Source organism: Ictidomys tridecemlineatus, chromosome 8 (genome assembly GCF_052094955.1).
Source record: "Ictidomys tridecemlineatus isolate mIctTri1 chromosome 8, mIctTri1.hap1, whole genome shotgun sequence".
Classification (NCBI taxonomy): Eukaryota; Metazoa; Chordata; class Mammalia; order Rodentia; family Sciuridae; genus Ictidomys; species Ictidomys tridecemlineatus.
This window is the reverse complement of record NC_135484.1, coordinates 49863198-49884647: the sequence shown is the minus strand read 5'-3', so window position 1 is coordinate 49884647 and position 21450 is coordinate 49863198. Positions and strand designations below refer to the sequence as shown.

Below are 21450 nucleotides of genomic sequence, written 5' to 3'. Positions count from 1 at the left end.
TCAGTGGGGAAACTCTTAGGTAGTATCAACACTCAGAATTATAAGCAAGACAGTCAAGAATGTTGAATGAGAAATATTCTTACTATAATAGATCTCAATACATATTTTGGCTATGGGAGATAGTGAAATATCCAATCAAGAATTGGAATAACTGAAACTTGCTAGATAGTTGTCAAATAAGTCACTAAAATGATTTTTGATCTGATTGGTATTATGAATGATTTAATAAAATTACATAAGCTGAAAGGGAAGATTGACATATGTCTCAGCATGTATGCTTCATCAGGGCTAGATTTTTGATACTTTTCAAAGGAATTGACATACACTTGAATTTGAATCCCTTCAATTGTTTTGCTGCCACTCATTGACTTTTATATTTTAATTGTTTAAGAATATAAAAATTGCGGTTCATGCTTGAGAGTTTGTTTTAATTAAAATCTCAAGAAAACAATCTGAATATTTCCTTGCAATCTGAATATGAGAAATTTGAATTACTTATTCTGAGTTCTATGCAGATATTGTACACCTGATTTATTGTTGGTAATGACATTCAATGCATAGATTAGCAGACTAAATATTCAAAATTTAAAACACATTGATTGTCGAAAGTCTTCTGAGAATGAGTGCCTGATTTTGAAAGCAAGAATGCCTACTCAGTTGATAAATATAAGTTTTAAAAAACTTCAATGGTGGATATAATCAGAAGTATCTCCTTCTGTTATAATTTTCTTTGTTTCAAAATTTCAGAAATTCTCTGACCCCAACTATAAAGTGCCTGACAATTTTAGTCATTTACATGTATGTGTAAGATGTTATGGGTAGTGGCAGAGTTAGGTACATTATTCTAAAATACCACTTTTCAGATATTCTCTTTACTGTGATGAGATAGTATTCCCCTTTTAAGATGTATGCATATTTATGTAGATTGGATTGTATATTTATCTAATATAAATGTAGATGGTGGAGTCATTATGGTCTTATTTATTTCAACTCACATTAAAATCATTGACATTTAAAACATTCAGGGATGATACAGAAGGTGGGATGAGAATAGAAATGTATGAGGATGTACCTTGTCCTGTTTCTGTCATGGGTTTAAATTTAGTAGCTTCACAGCGCCCAGGGAACAGAAGGAAAGATGAAAAGAGATGCTAGGAGCTAAGATAATGTTTTTTGTTTTTCTAAGTGGGATGTGAGCAGTAGTAAGGTTGAGGGACTTCAAATAAAGTCACAAGACACCAGATTGTAGAGGGAATATTCCAGAAGAATTGACTGGGAAAGAGATAATTTGACAGGCTTTATTAAATAATTATTTATAATGGTGTCATGATTTGAATGTGTCCCCTGGAGTTTTTGTGTTGTAAACCTAATCTCCAAGGCAACAGTGCTAAAAAGTGGGACCTTTAGGAGATGATTAGGACATGACAGTTCCTAAGGGATTAATGTTGTTATCATGGGATCAAGTTCTTGGTAAGAGATGAATTCAGCTTCTCTTTCTCTCTCTTCCTCTCCTGCCTCCTACCTCCTTCTCTTTTCCCGTTCTACCATGTGATACCTTCTGTCATGTTATGACACAGCAAAAAGCCCCTTACCAGATTCAGCCCTTTGATTTTGGACTTTCCAACTTCCAGAATTTTGTAAAATTACCTGGTATCCGGTATTCTGGTATAGCGACACAAAAAACAAAGGTACTTTATTCTCAGAGAGCTTGTGTATAACTGGTTGTAAAATGTAGAAAAAAAATGAGGCTAAGAAAAGCTGCATGTAGATTAATGAAGGCACAGTAAACACACAAAGATGTATCATTGTCCTGTGTGGATTGTGGGGTGCTCTTGACCAATTAATAGAGAGATGGTGGTCTTCAGAATGAATCTTTAGAAGAGGGTATTATCAGTTATTTGACCCAAACAGGCATGCGTGCCAGGAAGCCTTAAGGCATTTCCTGCGTCCCAGCCTTCTTTCTGACAAAGAGGGTGACTGGGATTATGGAAGACATGAGAGGACACTGATCTTTGTGTATTGGTACTCAACATTTTTTTTTTTGGAGGATCCCACACAATAACTCATTCAAAGGCTAAATGCCCATTGACCTGAAATATGTGGGACAACTCTCAGGAGGGATAAGGATTCACTGAGACACATTTTCTCTTACTGTTGCTCTATTTCTACCAAATCAGGGAATGAAACATTTTTTAGATTTGAATACATAATTCAGGTGACTTGTAAATAACTATGTCAAGATTCCCAAGCTTTTCTCTGACTTCACTTGAAATTGCCAAATGTGGGCTTGAGTCCCGACTGGAGGACTGGAACCCTGGCCAGCCCCAAACACTGAAGAAGATGAAAGTTCCCCATGCCACAGACTTGATGTCCACAATACAACACACTGTGGTGCTTCAGCCACTTCTCTAGGAGGAAAGAGTCACCCTAACACCTTGCCTTGATGGTGCTTTGTACAGTCTAAGAAAAGTAGCCATGGATCTTTATTTGCAGAGTGTTGTCCAAGAACAACCTGGCTCTATTGTTCTATCTCCACTGCACCATGAACTTGGGGTTATTCAGCAGTGTCTCAGTACCTTGCTTCCTTCTGATTCCCTTCTATCTCCTTTGATTGTGATGAAAATGTTACAAGTGTGGCCTTTTTAAAAAATTTATAGATGGACACAATAACTTTATTTTGTTTATTTATTTTTATGTGGTGCTGAGGATTGAACCCAGCGCCTCACACATGTGAGGAAAGTGCTCTACCACTGAGCTGCCACCCCAGCCCCATAAGTGTAGCCTTTAATGTGAAAGAGGTTCACCTCTGCCATGTAGGAGGGGAGTATTATTAAGATGGATGAATGAGACTGATTTTACTGATTCCTGCTCTCCCTACATTAATCCATCCTATCCCACCTAACTCAAAACAAAATAAACAACCAAACAAACAAAAAAAAAAAAAAAAAAAAAGAAAGGGAAGGAGGAAGAAAGGAAGGGAAAAAAGAAGCAAAGAAATTTTTATAATTTACATATGAATCTATAAAATTGTATTCTGATAAAATATTTGAACTCACTTAGAAAACTAGAACTGTCAACAAATTTACTGCTAGACTCTGTAAAGAATAAGTTTGTGAAGAATATCACTCATATTGCCAATGGAAATAGATTGGGAAAACAATCAGTGATTTATATAAACTGGGATACTAAACAAATTCACAGAGATGAAAGAAATTAGCAAAAGCCTTTATACTTTGTTTACTGTCAGAGCCTTAATTTGGGAACACAAGATCCACTTAAAATCTGGACCATCCTTTCTCTATTTAGGGCAACTTTTACCAACATTTAGCAGTTAATTAGCTGTGAAAATAAAAAAGTCAGCTAAGGAGAATATGATGCAACATAATCCCATTAATGTACTGCCAGTCTTCTCTGGACAAAACCTCTAACACTGAGCCCCCACATAAACCTTTCCTCCTCTACAGTTGTTCTGTTCAGGTCCTTTTGTCACAGCAGCAAAAAGCTGAAAACAATCAGGAATCATGGTGACTGCCTAGCCCAACTGAAGTATCTTCCACAGGAACTTTAACACAATAGGAATGTTGGTGTGAAATACAAAAAGGATTGTAATTAGGAGCAGGAACATTTTCAAGAATCAATAAATGGGATGGATTCAAATTAAAAAGCTTTTTCTCAGCAAAGGAAAACAATCAATACTGTGAGGAGAGAGCCTACATATTGGGAGAAAATCTTTACCACATGCACCGATAAAGCATTAATCTCTTGGATGTGTAAAGAACTCAAAAAACTTAACATCTAAAAAACCAAATAACCCAATAAATAAATGGGCTAAGAAACTAAACAGACACTTCACAGAAGAAGAAATACAATCTATCAACAAATATATGAAAAAGCGTTCAACACCTCTAGCAATTAGAGAAATGCAAATCAAAACTATACTAGGATTTCATCTCTTCTCTGAACTTTCTTGCATTGCCTCACATGTGAGCTTTTGGGGGATACCTCATATCCAAACCATGTTATTCTGCCTCTGGTACCCAAAGCTCACAACCATTTCACAATGCAAAATACATTTTGTCCATTTCCAAGAGTCCCCATAGCCTCAACAGTTCTGAGATTGCTCAAAGTTCAATTCCAAAGTCTTCTCTGAGGTTCAAGTCAATCTCACATTTTGAGCTTCTATAAAATTAAAAGCAATTTTCAAGAATCCAATATAAAAAGATACAGAGCAAACATTTCCATTAACAAAAATATGGGCATAGAAAGCAGGGATAGGACCAAAGCAAGACAGAAATCTGGCTGGGCAATCAAGCCCTATAGCTCCATGTCCAGCACCTGGGGCCCATGACATCATGATATTCTGCCAAAAGGCTTGTGTAGATCTGTCCCGATGGCCTTGTGGGTTGCAACCCAAGTGGCCTTTCTGTTGGCTTTGTTCAATCCCTGCAGCTTTCCTAGGAAGATGTCCCATGTTACTGGCATTTCTTAATCTGGAGGGTTTCCTCTGCAGCTTTGTCTTCTCCACAAATCTCCACACCTTGCCTTCTCAGGGAGTGCCCACAAGGACTCTGACCCTGCTGCACTTTGCCTGACTACTAAGGCCTTCCTTTAAAATCTTGATGGAAGCCTGCATGACCCCCTAACTCCGACATCCTGCATTCCTGCAAAACAGGCACCACGTGGTTGATGCCAAGGTCTGCTGCCATTTTGAGCAGTAGCCAATCCTCCAGGGACCAAGGTTGCATGAACTTCTGAGTGCCTGGGTTGCTGAGCACATTAAAAAAAAAAACAAAAAAAACAAAAACAAAAACAAAACAAAACAAAACCTCCTAAGCCCCTTTGTGAAAGAAGGATCCCCAGTGGTCTCTTAAGAAAATTTTCACTATTACTCCCTTGAGCCTGATATGGGTGTGGTCTTGCTAGCTTCTGAGATGCCCTGAAGCCATCTTTCTTATTGTCTCTGGGCAGTCTTTGGCATTTCTCTACTGGCATTAATATCTTTAACAACTGCAACTTCCTTAGCCCCAGTTTTACTCCTGCCTTTCATGTCCAGGTCTTTCAAGTCTTTCTGCTTTTCTTTCTGCTTCTGATTATCACAATAAATACATTTGGCTAAAATATGTCAGCAATATGCATGCCATTTCCTGAGTGCTATGCTGCCTAGACATTTGTTCTGCCAGTTTAAGATGTACATACATCACTTTTTAAATCAGCTCAACAGAAATTCTGAGGCATGGGCAAAATGCAGACAACTTCTCAGCCAGAACATAACATAATTGGCCTCTAGTCCAAATTCCAATAGAGTCCTTTTCTGAACCCTTTTGAGTCCTGTCTTCACTGTCTCTGGTCCTATTGGCATTCTGATCTTCTGAACTGTCACCAGATTCGACCATTAAGCTCCACATAGAATAATCTAAAGCATTTCCAGCTTGCACTGCTAAGCATCTCAAAATTCTTCTCAGAAATTCCAAAATACTTCAAAAACATAAACCACATGGTCAGGTTAGTTTCAGCAATGACTCTACTTCTCGGCACCATTTCTATTTTGGTCAGCCTTCCATTTTTTTGTGATTAAAGGACCAGTCCAATTTCAGAGGAAGAAAAGCTTACTTGGGGGTTCACAATTTCAGAGGTCTTAGTCCATAGAAGACCAGCTCCATTCCTTGGTGCTTTGTGAGGCAGAACAGCATGAGGGAAGAGTGTGGCAGAAGGAGCAGATCATAGGATGATCAGAAAGTAGAGAGAGACTCCACTTCTAGATACAAATATAGACCCCAATGCCCTATGTCCTCTAGCTAAATCCCACCTGCCTTTAGTTACCACTCAATTAATCCAATCAGGTGATTAATTCATTGACTGAGTTAAGGCTTTCCTAACCCTCCTCTGAACCCTCTTGAATTGCCTCACACAGGAGCTTTTGAGGGACAACTCACATCCAATCCATAATACTGGTGGTCTGTGTATAATGAGTTGTCTATTCTGATCCACACAGTTGTACATGATATGCAGGATCACTGGGGCAGAGAAAAGGTCAGGCGTAGTGGTTTCTTTTGTAAGATGACTATTGGAATCACTAGTACCATAACTGAGCTCTCTGTGTTCCTAAAGTCAGATACTGCCTAGGAATTCGTTAAATTTTCTCATAATAGTCCTTTTTTGAATAATATCAGATGAAAAATTTACATTGATGGAATTCTTATCTAATTGAAGATAATCTGATTCGTGGCAGATTTTCTGCCTTCTTTTCTTCCTTCTTTCCTTCTTGTACTTTATATAGAATTTACATCATATATATTCTATATAGTTTTTTAATTGCTTGGTAATGGTACATGCTGTGAAGCTTTTTCTTCATGTTTGAAGTCACTCATTTGCAACCATGAACTTGCAAAGCAAGTTCTCCCCTTTGCTTCTTTTTCCCCCCTCTTTCTTTCTCTTTCATTTTGATTTGGAAGAATTTAGAGTCCTTATTTTTCTACTTAGTTTATTGTACTTACCTAAATATTTCTGGGTAATCTTTCACAGATTACAGTTCAGTCACTTTTGTTTGAAGGCACCATTGTTTTTAGACTCTTAGCCTTGTCCTTAGCTTAGTCCTTGACATGTTATAACACATACAGGCAATTCATATGAGGTGTTATTTTTCCTTAATGGGTTTACTGGTTTTAATATATATGTCTTAAGTGCTATGAATCCAGTTCCCACATTTTTGTTTCCTTCTGTGTACTATGGCTTTTATCATCAGAAAGCATATTTATTTCTTTCCTTGACCCTTTATTTCCCATGCTAAATTATGTCTGTTTGTGCAGTAGTTGTTTCCTGGTTGTTGATTATCTATAGGGCCAACTTTCCAATCTGTCATAATTGAATTAACATTCCATTTTGAAACTTGACAAAAATATTTCCTGACACAGTTGTGACAAAATTGGAAAGACCATTCATTTTTTCCCCTTGGTTAAAACCCCAGTGCCAGCAAGCTAGATTAAAGAAATCCGAAGAACATGGACTTAGGGTTGGACAATTTTGGTTTGAATTTCAAATATGCCACTTACAAGAATGAACATATTATTTTGCTTCTTTGAATCTTAGTTTCTCCTCCTATAAAATGGCCAGTATGATGCATTGGTTTGTTGTGAATGTGACCAATAATTAATATAAAACATCTGGAAAATTCTACTTATAGAAATGTACCAGATAGCTATTATTGAAGCTTTGGCTATAATTCTTGTAGGTTCCATCAAATATAGATAATTTTGACTCAATATTTTCTTTTTCTCTTTTTTGTGTGTGTAATAATGAATTTTGAACCCCAAAGCACTGTATCACTGAGCTACATCCAGCCCTTTTTATTTTTGAGACACTATCTTGCTAAGATGTGGATGCTGGCCTTGAACTTGTGAGCAATGGAGACTGCAGGTGTATGCCATTACACCTAGTTTCAACATGTTCTTTTGAAATTAGTATTCTTTTTCTTTGTTTTTTAAATTAAGAAACTATAATTTGGGCTGGGGATGTGGCTCAAGCAGTAGCGCGCTCGCCTGGCATGCATGCGGCCCGGGTTTGATCCTCAGCACCACATACAAACAAAGATGTTGTCTCCACCGAAAACTAAAAAATAAATATTAAAAATTCTCTCTCTCTCTCTCTCTCTCTCTCTCTCTCTCTCTCTCTCTCTTTAAAAAAAAAGAAACTATAATTTGGTTGACTATTTTCCCCTACCCTACCCTGACTATTGAAATTGCCTAGTCTCTTTTTATTTATAACAAATAAACTATATTTCTACAGTAGAGCATGTTACTTAGTAGGATAAAAGTTCAGAACTATTGATCTAGTCAGATGGAAGGAAGGAGCAAATATATGGAAGTAAAACAGACTATAAACTGGTGACACTATACCTCAAACTACACTGGAAATATGGTAAGCTATGTAGCTGTGAGGTTTGCAAGTACAGATCTTACTGGGTTTGGCAGTCATGCCAAAGGGTTGAGATATCTCTGAAAAGTAAAGCCAAGAACATTTTTCAGTGGATCATGGAGTAATTGATGGCAACAATGTGAAGACTGGCTAGAGGGAAACAGTTTACCACTTTTCAAGAGAAATCACATCACCCCTTCAGGATAAGGTACACCCCATATTCAATGACTGGCCATTACTTAGTGATCAGTCTGATTTCCTGGATTTGAGAAAATTCCAAGGAGACCTCAGCTTCAGAGCTCCCCATAATAAGAGTGGAATCTTTCTTCTATCAATGTCTCGATTCAACTTCTGTCCCTTGTGTTTCCCTCACTTTCTTGTATGAAGTTTTCTTATGCATCCCCTGATAAAATTTCTGCACAGAAATCTCTGTTTCAGTGACTGTTTCCAGGCAGCCTTACCCAAGAAAGAAAAACAATTGCAAATTTTCAAGGAAGTGGTGATGATGCCTTAGTGACTGGCATGTGATTATGTAGAGGAGAGGATAAATTCTGGAAATATTCAACAAAACTTGGCATTTGACTGTGTAGGTGTGCACAATGAAAAGAAGATATCATATTTTATTTTACTGTGGGAAAGTTGAAGAATCAATGCATCTTCTAATAATGTGCACTCATTGAAGATTCAGTTTTGGTTGATTGTAACCAGGGGAGGTATAACAAAATGTTGTTCCTCAAAATGCACTCCTTTGTGTCACACACTACAGGAAAGAGGCAATCATGCAGTATGTCACACTGCCTCCTAGCACATGGAGTCTTTCTGTTACTGTAGTTTATAGTCCTTCTGCAATTGCAACTGAACCTCATTATCCCCAAGGTGGAAAAATCACAGGATATTATGGCTCTTTGTGGTGGTGGATTATAAGTCAGGTTGACTAGGGTAAGCCATTGTTTCTTCGAGCATGAATCTAGGTATTGATTTGTGTGTGTTGTACCAACAAAACACTGTTTGCCTCCCCAGATCTCTTTCTATTCTCTCCCTTTCCTCACTCTTTAATTGTACATGTCCTCAGAGGAGGAGTCTGATTTGGTCCTCCATTCCATATCTTGTAACTTGTATTGGGAGGAATTCTGAGTAGATAATAAATAATGTCTAGCTGAATTTTATTTGTCATTCCTGTACACAAAGAGTGAGTGACTGTGAAGGTGCTTTATCTAATATGATTAATATTTATAATTAACTGATCTTCAGTAGAGGAGATAATCTCCTTTATCCTTCACAATGGTGGTGGGCCTCATTTAATCAACTAAAAGACTCATGAGGTTCCCCAGAGAAGGAATCCAACTTCATAACTAACAGAGAAATTCTTCCTGAGTTCTTAGCCTACTGACTGCTCTATAAACTTGCTAGCTCCCATAATTACATAAATCAGTTCCTTACATCTCTCTCTCTCTCTCTCTTTCTCTCTCTCTCTCCCTGTCTCTCTCTCTCTATCATCATCATCATCATCTATTCATCTGAAGAGGCCATTAATATCTTCATGTTCCACGTCTGTGGGTTTAACCAATTGAGGTTCAAAATGATCTGGAAAAAAATTAAAAAGTTTTTTCTGTACTGTACTTGTACAGATATTTTTCTTGTTATTATTGCCTAAACAATATGGTGTACCAACTATTTACATAGCATTCAGATTGTATTTGGTATTATATCTAAATATGATTGAGAGGATGTGCAAAGGTCATAAGAAAATATGCATTATTTTATATAAAAAGACTTGCACATCAACATATTTTGGTACCTATGGGGTGTCCTGAAACCAATCCCTTTGAGGTATGAATGTGTATCTGTAATATATTCATAGCAGTATAATATGCGTAGCTCACATATAATATATACAAATGTGTATATCTAGACCCCTGACTGATAAAGCTCTTTTAGTCCTTTCTCATGGAGTCCACATAATAAATAAGAGAATTCCTGTTTCTTTCCCATGTCCTCTTGTCCCCTGAAGAACTAGTGCCCCAGACACCAAGTACATGCAGCCAATAGGAGCTGTGCCATGGTATTTTTTTTCTACAAGTCAGGATTTCCATAGAGCATTGATGATAAAGGATATGGGATGACAAGAGCTGACAAAATTACAATTCCCTTGGAAGGGACTATTGGCCTTTCGTCCCTGAAAGAACATTGTCAAACAAAGACACTGATTCCCTCCCTATCTTCCCCCTTTCCCCATTCTTTAATTGTACATGTCCTTACAGGAAGAGTGTGATCTGTCTCTCTGGTTGTTATCTTGTAATCCATATCTAGAAGACTTTAGGCTATGAGCAGATAATAAATGGTGCCTCTCTGCATTTTGTGTTTGCTGTTCCTAAAGGCAAAGTAGTGAATGAATGAAGTGGTCTGGATTCTATGACTCACAGGAGCAGGGATTGTAGGTGATTCTCTTATTATCTAAAATGAAAACCTATGTCACTAAACAGAACAGTGGGGATTTGGGGTTCATTTGCTTTTTTTCTCCATATGACTTTGTGATCTTATATAAGGAAAGGATATTTTTTCCTTTAGCATGACTTGGATGCTCCTCTTCTGAAATAACCATCAACCAGTAGGACTTGGGGGCATAAAAAACTTTTCTTTTTGGGAGGTGGGTGGGTACTGGGGATTGAATTTAGGGGCACTTAACCACTGAACCACTCCCCCAACCCTATTTTGTATTTTATTTAGAGACAGAGTCTCACTGAGTTGCTTAGTGCCTTACTTTTGTTGAGGCTGGCTTTGAACTCACAATCCTCCTGCTTCAGCCTCCTTAGCTGCTGGGATTACAGTTGTGTGCCCTGTGCCTGGATGCATATAAAACTTTCTGAGCTTGGTTTTAAGAAAAATTTTAAATTTAGATGTATATACATATATACATGTATATATGTGTATATATATATACACACACACACATATATGTACATATATATGTACAGCAAAAAACTATTATAGTTCTGAAGGTTACAGGACCAACACTATCTCACTGGGTTCCAATGAAGATGATGGCAGGACTGTATTCCTTTCTGGATGCTCTGGAGACTCATTGCTTTGTCTTTTCTAGCTTGGACAGGTTACCCACATTCTTTCACTGGTCAGTCTCCTCTTCAGCCACAGAGCATTTCTCTGACTTGATGTCACCATCACATTTATTTCTCTGACTCTTCTCTTCAAAGCACTTGTCTCTTTCCCTTTGTAGTATTCTGTGATTACATTGTGCCCACCCAGACAATCCAGGTCATCTCTCTTTTTAGGGTGAGCCGATTAACATTCTTAATTCCATCTACAATGTAATTCCCTTTTGCCATGTAAGCCAACATATTCAAAGTTCCAAAAATGAAGATGTGGGCATCTTCAAAGACCATTATTCTGCTTCTCAGAAGCAGCAACCTGGCAATTAATTTTGCTCTCCTGGACAGTGAAGTGGCTTCTCTACCAATTGCCCAATCAATTTCTCCTTACCCAGACTAAGAAAATAAAACCTCAAAGAAGGAAAATGAATTCTAAGTTACTTCTTTTGCATGGGTATGAATCTAAATTTATAGGATCCACAAATGATATTTAAAATATTTGTTAAGTGTGACATTGCTGGGTCAAATTGCTGGGTCAAATTCACCATTTGACCCAGCTATCCCTCTCCTTGGTGTATACCCAAAGGACTTAAAAACAGCATACTACAAGGACACAGCCACATCAATGTTTATAGCAGCACAATTCACAACAGCTAAACTGTGGAACCAACCTAGATGCTCTTCAATAAATGAATGGATAAAAAAATGTGGCGTATATACATAGTGGAGTATTATTCAGCAATAAAAGAGAATAAAATCATGGCATTCTTACGTAAATGGATGGAGTTAAAGAAGATAATGCTAAGTGAAATTAGCCAATCTCCCAAAACCAAATGACAAATTTTTTTTTTTTTTTATACAAGGAGGCTGATTCATAGTGGGATAGGGAGAGGGAGCATGGGAGGAATAGACTAACTCTAGATAGGGCAGGGGGTATGGAGGGCAAGGGAGGGGGCATGGGGTTATTAATGATGGTGGAATGTGATGATCATTATTATACAAAGTACAGATGTGAAGAACGAATTGGTGTGAATATACTATGTATACAACCAGAGATATGAAAAATTGTGCTCTATATGTGTAATAAGAATTGTAATGCATTCTGCTAACATATATAAATAAAAAAGTGTGACATTGCTACTCAGAAAACATCTTAGATTGTATCTAGTTGAGAAATGGAAAACTCCAACTCCTTATTTTTGGGTAAATAAAATACCTCTTAAATAATTCTCCAGGAAGGACAGGAAGCTCACCTACAATATTTTCTTTTTTCTCTGTAAATGCTTTTAATACTTGAAAAATTGCTGACATTTTATGACTGTAAAATTGATGGGAAGAATGAAAAAATAAAACATTCTAATAAAAAGTAGCTTATCCTCTGTTCAATATTGTTCTTCGCTTTAAGAATGGAAAACTGGTAGAGTTCTAAATCATGAACTATTTGAAATGAAATATGTGGTATCCATTATCTGAGAATGCTTATCTCTGAAAGCTGTAATTTTATAAATTAAAGGGAAAACTACTGTTTTACTATTTCTATGAGGACAGGAAAGAAATATTGAAATGCATATTAAATTAGAATCTTTTTATCTGACATGAATTCTAAGCTACAGAAAAAATGGAGTATCCTCTGTATTTAAAGATGATACAGTCAATTCACCATCAGCAGAAAAAGATATTCCAAGTTAATAAAAACTGAACCTCTGCCTTCCCTCCCACTCCCAGCTGTCTTACCAGAACTAAAGGTCAATAAGTCAATCAGACAATATTGCCGAGGGCCTTTTCTGTGCATGCACTGTAATAAACACAGAAGCATAAAAAATAGTACTTCAGAAAGAAACTCGCTAAGACAATTCTGTGCCAAATATTGAAAGAAAGGTATATGTGGAAAGAATATCCCCTGGTTTAATTTAATAGTCATTCCTAGGCCTGTCATAAAAATCTAAAGTTGGCTATCCATTAAATTTTTACTTTTGGCGTGAGTACTTTATTAATATTGTGGAATGGATGAATGAAAAAGCAAATTGATTGATTCAAATCTGAGTCTGATTTCCATATTATAACCCATATGGAACTTAAAATCTCTTAGATCTGATATGCATCATAAGCCTTAAAAGTGGAGGGTAATTTGCCTGGTTAATTTATATATTCTGAAATAAATTCAAACATGTAGAAATACTCTATTAGACACACCTATTTGTTTAGTTTTTAGACACTGCTATTTAAAATTTTTGATTTGCTTCATTTGGAAAAAATACTTGCTAAGAGTCTTTTGAAGTGTTATTATTAGTACTCAATTGAAAGCCCTTCTAAATTTTTATGAATTTATAAAATGATTTACCAACCCTGTCTATAGGTTGTTCCAGATGTTGCTTTCCAGGCTATAATTTTTATGAGCCTATTTTATAGGTCAAAGAGCTGGGAGTCAGGGTGAGTAGTTATGGCCTCAAGTCTGGAAGGGTGATGCTTCATCATTTAGAGAGCAAGGAAGCAAAGCAATGACCATTTGAAAGTTTCACATTTTAAAAAGTATTTGAGATATCAATATAAGTGACAACAGAGTCAGGTTACCTATGACCTGGGAAAATCGACTTAAGTCTTTCATCTCCCTTTACCCTTTCAAAAAGTAAACCTAAACATTGGTGATGATAGCAGTGTCTTGTAACCAAACTTCAACTGAAGGCAGCATGACATCTTATTACCAACACCATCCATAACCCTGATGATTACATGCCAGAATGTGACATGCTGAGCATTCTAAACAACAGGAATGAAGTTGACATGGATTCTGTTTGAATCAAACAATTCATTCATTCATTCATTTATATGTACAACATTGGTAAAGTACTTATAGGATGTTGTTGGTATATAAAGGTACCTGGGACATAGCTCTACCCTCCAGTAGCAAACCCTTCCTTATGTATAATAAGGGAGAGAGTGAAAGGACCACAATGTAGGCACAGAATAATGACAGGAAAGTACTAAAGAGAGGTGAGCAGAGCTTCTAAAATTCCATCTAGATCACTAAATCTACTGTAAAGGAAGCAGAAGGGACAGAGGGTAAGCCATGGATTTTGATGTGTGACAGACCTGAGTTTGAATTCTGCCTCTATAACTTTCAATATATCAGATCATTAGCTTCCCAAGCTCTTGTTTCTAGACATAAGGATAATGACTTCATTTAATTTATGTGGGAATCAATTATGAATTCACTTATTCTAAAGAACTCAAAGCAAGATACACACAGAGTGATTACACAGAGGCAGTTGTTGTTTTATTGTTGTTTTTTAATAAGATTGCTCAGAAGTTTGGAATATCTCTTGTGTGAGGCAAAGAATTGAATTCATGATATTCTTTTTTTCCTGCCAGTAATGGGGTGAATCTGTCCACACAAGCTCCTGAGGATTCATTGTGATGTTTTTAAAGAATTTTGCAAACCATTTGTTGAACATAGTCGTCCTTGAAATCAGTCATGGTGGGAGTATTTTCACTATGAAAACCAGCAAATGCTACAAATCAGAGCTCCCTGGTGCCCATTTGATTTACTAGCACATCATTGAAAGCAAATTTCAATCCAACAGATCTATGGGGCTCCAGGGAGGTAAGATGTAGGTTTGGGGTAGGGAGAAAGTCTCCTCATAATTCAGGTTTTAAAGTTCTGTCCTGAGGGAACATAACCAGGGTCAAAGGTGATACCAGAATGAGAAGAAAAACGTGGGAGAATAAATCCTCTCTCAATTTAAACATTTTATTTAAAGCTTCAAAAAACACTGTTTAAATGTCATATTTATTGGTGCATTCTGGAATTGAAAATCACAGCCCCAGAACGGCCCAAATGTTTGCTCCTTAATAGCAGCTGTTTTTAATATAATTGTAAGAAATGGAGCACACATGCAGTAATAATATTTATAAACAATCCTGTTTTGCTAGCCAGATCCCTGCAGTGAATACTAGTCCTCCAGGTGCCCAAGTCCTACTGCAGTCAATCTCCTTCCTGTTTTCTGAGCTTTAATAGGGGGTTCTTCAATGGTTGGAAGGTTTTTTAAATTCTACCTGGTCCTCATTAGGAAGAAAGTACTTCTTTCTGATCACCATTCCTGGCATTGATTCTCCTTCCTTCTCTTTGCCACCATTAGGGATGAGAAACGACTGGTCAGTGTTCTTCCTTATTTCATCACAGAAGCTAGTGATATTGTATTTAAGTTCCCTCAAGTCCAAGGTATGTTTGGTCTGTTAAAATTTCTCTCTTACTATTTAGTGAAATTTTCAACGTTTAGATTTTCCTTCTGCATTCCTTTTACATTTTTCCCCTCTATTTCTCCCCTGTCTCTCCTTATCTTTCCAACTGAAAATCATTTTCCTTTGTTTGTTTCACAAAGTCCCTTCCTTATTCAAGGCCACTGCTGCCCATGTATTCAAATGGTAGTGCTCCATCTGATAAGTCACCACCCATTCATCATCTGGTGCTATCCATGTCTACCTCTAGACAGCCATGCCTGTTTGTGAAGGAACTCCATGCCCCTCAGAGGTTAGGTGCTTGCTAGAGAGTTTATTTATGGTTTCTTTATTTAATTGGCCTGCTCAGTTTCACAGCTTGCAGCTACTGAGTTCTAAACCTTAGTGACCAATAATGTGTTGAAGTCATCCAAACTCTTCATTTTCTCCCTGAGTGAACTTGCACTTGAAAGTTTAGGGTTATTAATGGTTGTTTTGTAAACTATTAAACCAAATTTATTGGGCCTAGGAGACCTTGGGATAGGGTAGGTATACTGTCAACACTTAGGGACTAAGTTTTCCACCAGCTGACAGATTAGTGGCAATGAAATTGGGTGATAAGGTGGAAAATCTCCAAAACATGTTTTCCAGTTCTACAGGGCCCACGACAACCTACTACTATACACAGCGGGATAAAAAGAACTTGGTGCTACTGTCATAGAGAATGAAGGACTCTGGCTTTGGAATGACTTGTCCTTCTGATTGTGGGCAAGTACTTAATTCTTCCTGATGCTCAGTTTCCTTTTTACAAACTTAGATTATTTATTTCATAGGATTATATGAAGACTAGTATGATAATACATAAACTACAATTGCTTGATTGTATCATTTACTATCCAAAGCAAGATCATTTTGAAAATGAAAGGGGGAAACCTGCTAATAATTATGCCAGGAAAAAGATATAAATTGGTGTTTTCTTAGACAAGCTGTAATATCCAGTTGTAGTCAATATAGTTTCCTTTGATGCCGAGGCTATATTAGATTTACATAAATTCTAGTCTACAGTATAAACTTAATAAACATCTTGTAAAGTTGAGGAGTTTTGCTCTGTCTTCTTTTATCTCATACTCTTTTCCCTTGGTCATTGCATGTCTCAGGGAATGAATGATAGCGCATAACAAAAAGGAATGTCAGAAGGTCTTTGGTAAAGGACCCCTCATGCCTTCCAAAAAGTGGGCTGTGTTTGGGAGTGATTGTAAGCAGTGATTAAAAACTCCAGGATTTTAGGGAATCCAAGAGCATAGAGGCCCAGAATACCAGGAAGACATAAAGATTCTGAAGAGCTTCTGTTTCTTGAATTGGGTGGAAATAGAAACTACATTTATGTGAGTTGTCTTGACCTGCACTCTTACATATGGTGATTGAGTTTGGCTAGTCCAAATTGTGCTGTAAATGTAAAATACACACCACATTTTGAAGGCTTATCAAAAATAATGTAGAATATCTCATTAATAATTTTAATATTGATTACATGTTGAAGTTATAAATATATCAGATTAAAATAAAATGTTAGTCAATTTCAGTTGTTTCATTTTACTTTTTAACTATGCATATTAGAAAATTCTAGATGATGTTTGTGGCTTGCATTGGTTGTGACTTGCATTAAATTTCTATTGGATAGTGCTGATGTAGACCAAAGGGTGAGACAGATCCATGAGCTCTGTTTATACCTGCCTTACGAAGAAGCAGCAGGATGACTCCCATATTCTCAGGAGAAGTGTGGTGGGGTTTTGAGAGCCTGCAGATTAAGGCCCCGAGTGAAAGGAAGCAAGGGAAGGGAACTTCTAGGGCTAATAACCAGAATGAAGGATCCCCAGCTGTGAAAATGTCTTGACGACTGCATATAGTCCAAAAACAATATCAAGGCAAAATTCTTTCATACCATCCTCACATCTCTGGGAAAGAAGATGGGAAACTTGGAGTAACTAACTGTTTTTCTATTCAGTGGAATGGGCTTGAAAATTCGAAATTAAATTTACAGTCCAGGGTAGTAGTAAATATTTAGCAACTGTGTATCACTGGTACCACTCAATCAGAATAGATGTTGGTTGAAAAATCCTCTAAGCTGCCTGCTGTGCTTCACGTAATCTCTTCAATTGCTGGGACATTCAGAAGGCTGGCAGTTTGTGGCCATGGCAGTGGCACGGGAGGGGATTGTGTCTGTGCTCAGATCTACCAGCTCATTATCTGATTAAAAATATAAATAAGCAAAGTTTTATTTCTTGCTTATTTAAGTTTGTGATTTGATTGATATATGTTGCATGTTAACTGAATGAAAATTCCTTGCATGAAAAAATTTGGCCTCCATATTTTTCTTCATTGCAAACATTTAATTATCACTGCCTTATTACCATCATTGGAAATAATATTTTTCTTCAAGCAATAACAGAGAATGGCAGGGGAGAGACTACCTTGTGGATTATAATGGACTGTTCAGGTTTTCTTTCCAATCTTGATATAATTGAATATCTAAGTCAATGAATACAAATACTTTTTATCCAGATTACTGCTAGTTCTTATTTTGATTCTTGCTGTTTTTGAATCTTGGTGTCTTCATCTGTAGAATAGCTGTCAGATTGCTTTTTGTATTATTATAGCCTGATATGGTGTTAAGTTATGTCAATAAAATTAAAAAAAAAATGATTTGCTTCTTCACTGAAAAGTATTTACAACCTAGAGGGTTCAAAAAGTTGGATGAGAGAGAATAGAAATGCCAGAAAGTTGAAGATGCAGAAATATACCAACCAGCAACTTTAAGAGGCAAAGTACATCCCGGAGCACTGCAAGAATAATGCACTTTATCTGAGAATTAGCATTAATTTTGCAGAAATCATACAAGGAGATAGTTATTCTAACTATCTATAAGAAAAACATGCCCTGTCAACTTTAGGCAGGCTTGATGTTGATCTTTAGGGAATTCATAAGGTGCATTAAAATATACAGTTTGAAAGGACTTAGACTAGTGTCTCTGACTTTTGGCTCAAAATACCTAAGGGAGTACCCAGTTATCTCTCTTCGACCTCCGAGAATCACAATGAAAAAAAAAAGTTAGAAATTTAAAAACAGGTTTCTGAAAGTACTAAAGATACAGAATAGGGAAATGGCCCAGAGAAGGCTACCATAAGATAAAAACTGTCCTTCTCAGTGACATATCCAGAGGGACATGAGTCTGAAGTCAGCAAAGGTTGAGGACAGAATGTAGGTCACAAGACAACTAGTAAGGTTATTAAAGCACTCTAAAGCAGCTGAGTCAGTTATTGTTTTATGTAAGCAAAGCATTGGCTAGGTACTCACTCCCTAGGTGCAGCCTAGGGGAATAACTCCCTAGAAAATCAGGTGTATGCTGTCTGTGGTGTGTTTGTGGAGGGGAAGTTTCTTTGCCCATGTGTTAGGGTTACATGGAAGAGATGAAACCTGACAACTTCAGACATTCACTATGGATAGAGAAGAGAAAAAGGAATATGAGAGAAGTCAGCTACACATAACAGTGAAATAGGCTCAATTATCCTGTGCCCAGAACACAGCTTTCTTTGTGTTATCTCCAACTATAGTTGAAACCCTGTTGTTGGCACTTGTCTACCCACTCATTTTGCAAAGCTTCAGAGTTAGCATTTGATTCAGGAGAGACCTGCCTCTGAAATTAATCTCAGAAACTCAGGAGGAATCCTCTTATGCCTTCTCTACTCTCAGTAATTGAATCATCTCTGCCCACAATCCCAGATGCTTTATGTTGAAGTTCTAACCTCTAAAATCTCACACGGTGGCAGTATTTGGAGATATAGTTCTTAAAGAGGTGATTAAAATGAGGTCATTAGTAGGGGATGATCCAAAGTGAATGGTACACTCATAAGAAGAGGAATTTGGGACATAACCACAATTAAAGGAAAGAGTATGAAGACATAAGGGAGAAGCCAAGGAGAGAGGGTGCAGAAAGTACTAACCCCACAGCTAACATCTTGAGTTGAATTCACCTCCAGAATTGTAAGAAAATAAATTTCTGTTGCTTAAGTTACCCAATCTGTATTACTTTGTTATGGTAGCCTTTGTGTGCTAATACATTTATTGACTAACTAAGTCATTTATTTTTAAATATAAACAGATCCACATATCATCAGTCATTTGAGGAACATCAATGGCATGGACAAGATGCTCTGAGATGAACAAATAAAACAGCTAATCTTAGAGGAAAGAGATAATTCCAGAAACAAAATAGAACATGAAAAGCATTATTAATCATGAATATTCAAGAGACTTCTATACTAAAGCCAAGGACTGTTCCAGAGTTTGAAGAGAATATGGAAAACTTGCTGCCCTTCAAACAAATCCATGAAACAAGAATAGCATAAAAAAATGCATGTAAGCTGCTGGCCCACAGGTGGGATGTAGCCTGCAGAAGCAGCTGTGTGTATGTTTTTAAATATAAATGAACTCAGGATGACAAAAAATCCTACGGTTCACCACAATCTTCACTCTTCCTTCTCTCACAGAAAACTTCACTTACTTGAGTTAACAATTGGGTTTGAAAGTAATTTTCATTTTGACCCTTGTAGTAGAATGATCTCATTTATGAATATGTATGCAAGTCCTAAATAAATTATTTCTGATCCAAGTCCAAAATGAAAGAATCTTTATTCCTTACATTAATCAAAGCATATCTAGGAATGTAAAGACAGTGCTGGACACAAAGTTCACATTCAACATGTCTTTTTTGAGTGCATGAAGTCATTTCCCTAAGTTTCTCATGAAATGATTCAATTTTTGTCCACTGTTCTTTTGCTATATTCTTTATCAGAAGCAAAAATAGTATCTATTGGTAGGTCTTTTCTGATATGGATCTTTCTTGGAAACTTTTGGAATATATTGAAATTAACACAATGATTCTGGCATACATAGCTTTAAATAGAAATTAAATCCCAAATTAAACCTAGTTATATTTAGTAAGCACATCACCATGGAGAAATAATTTGGGTAGTGACAAAGTATTCCACAAGAAATTAAGGAAAACGTATAAAATTAATTAAGCATAAAATTAAGCATAATTGAAAAGAAAAAAGAATTAGCAAGTTATTAGCTGTGTTTTTTGAATATTTTACTTTTAAAAAGTTATGATAATTATCAAAATAAAGAAAGATGAAAGCTAATAATACATTTAAAATGCTATTTTGGGGGAGTAAGAAAGAAGAAAGCATACTTTAAGAAGAGATGCAGCATGGATAAACCAGAAACTAATGAAATTTATAACCTTTAGAGTAGAGGCAAAATAAATGAAATGGAACAGGGTAGAATAATGGGACGTTCCTTTTTCATGTAACTTTTACACAATGTCAACTTTAAACCACTTTTAGTATTTTTATGTTACAAATGATCTTAAATTAATAAGATTATAAAGAACCCTAAAACAGCATAAGTATAAACAAATAAAAATTAGATAGCAAATAGGAAATATAACTACACAGAATATAATAAAAAGAAATTCAACTAAATTTCAGATATAATCCCTTCTATACCGAATAAAGGATTAAGAGAAGAATCCAGCAATGTTGCATTGGAATTAGAGATTTCAGTGATTAAAACAAATACATGAAACCTCTATCTTTAAAGAGGTGCAGAAGCAAGGGCATTTTTTGGCTTAATAAGCACATCTAGTGATCATACTTTAGTTTCTAATACCATTTCAGTGAAAAGAACATGAGGTCTTCAAAGAAATGACCAATCCCAGCAAGAAGAATTAAATTTCTCCAAAACAAGAATTAACTTAAAGCAATTTTTATTGGCCAAATTTAGCAAAATTAAAAATAACAGGATTCATTTGATGAGAATAAAAATTTCAAAAATCAAAAGCCCAATTTTACAAGACTACAAAGTATAAATGTGAAAAGAAATGAATAGTATATATAGAAAAACACTATAGAAATAATTTGATTCAGGCAAGAATCATCCCATATGCTAAAGTCATGAGTAAAATGCAAGCAAGAGCATTTTTAAAGAGTCTCAAAACATCAACATTCAGAAAGCTTACTAATTAAAAAAGAGAAAACTTATTTTTATAATATTGTAGACATCTGACAGATATGGCCTTAGTCAAATGATCCAAATATCTGTGAGGGCACAAACATCCCTGATGTGACATATGGAGGAAAATAGATGCAATATATTG

The 21450-nt window shown here is 36.3% G+C and overlaps 1 protein-coding gene across 19 annotated transcripts in view; it reads left to right on the top strand.

Moving 5' to 3' along the window:
• Rfpl4b (ret finger protein like 4B) overlaps positions 1-19902 on the top strand; it is a 70415-nt gene extending 50513 nt beyond the window's left edge. For 14 of the 19 annotated variants that reach the window (XR_013424958.1, XR_013424951.1, XR_013424953.1 and 11 more), the window contains 2 exons: positions 15155-15237; positions 19393-19902. The gene's annotated coding sequence lies outside the window, so the exon portion shown is untranslated. Of the gene's footprint in view, positions 1-15154; positions 15238-15884; positions 19181-19392 lie in introns of those variants that run through there. The other 5 variants (XR_013424957.1, XR_013424956.1, XM_078019432.1 and 2 more) reach the window with 2 other exon arrangements.
• Positions 19903-21450: the final 1548 nt, after the last annotated feature.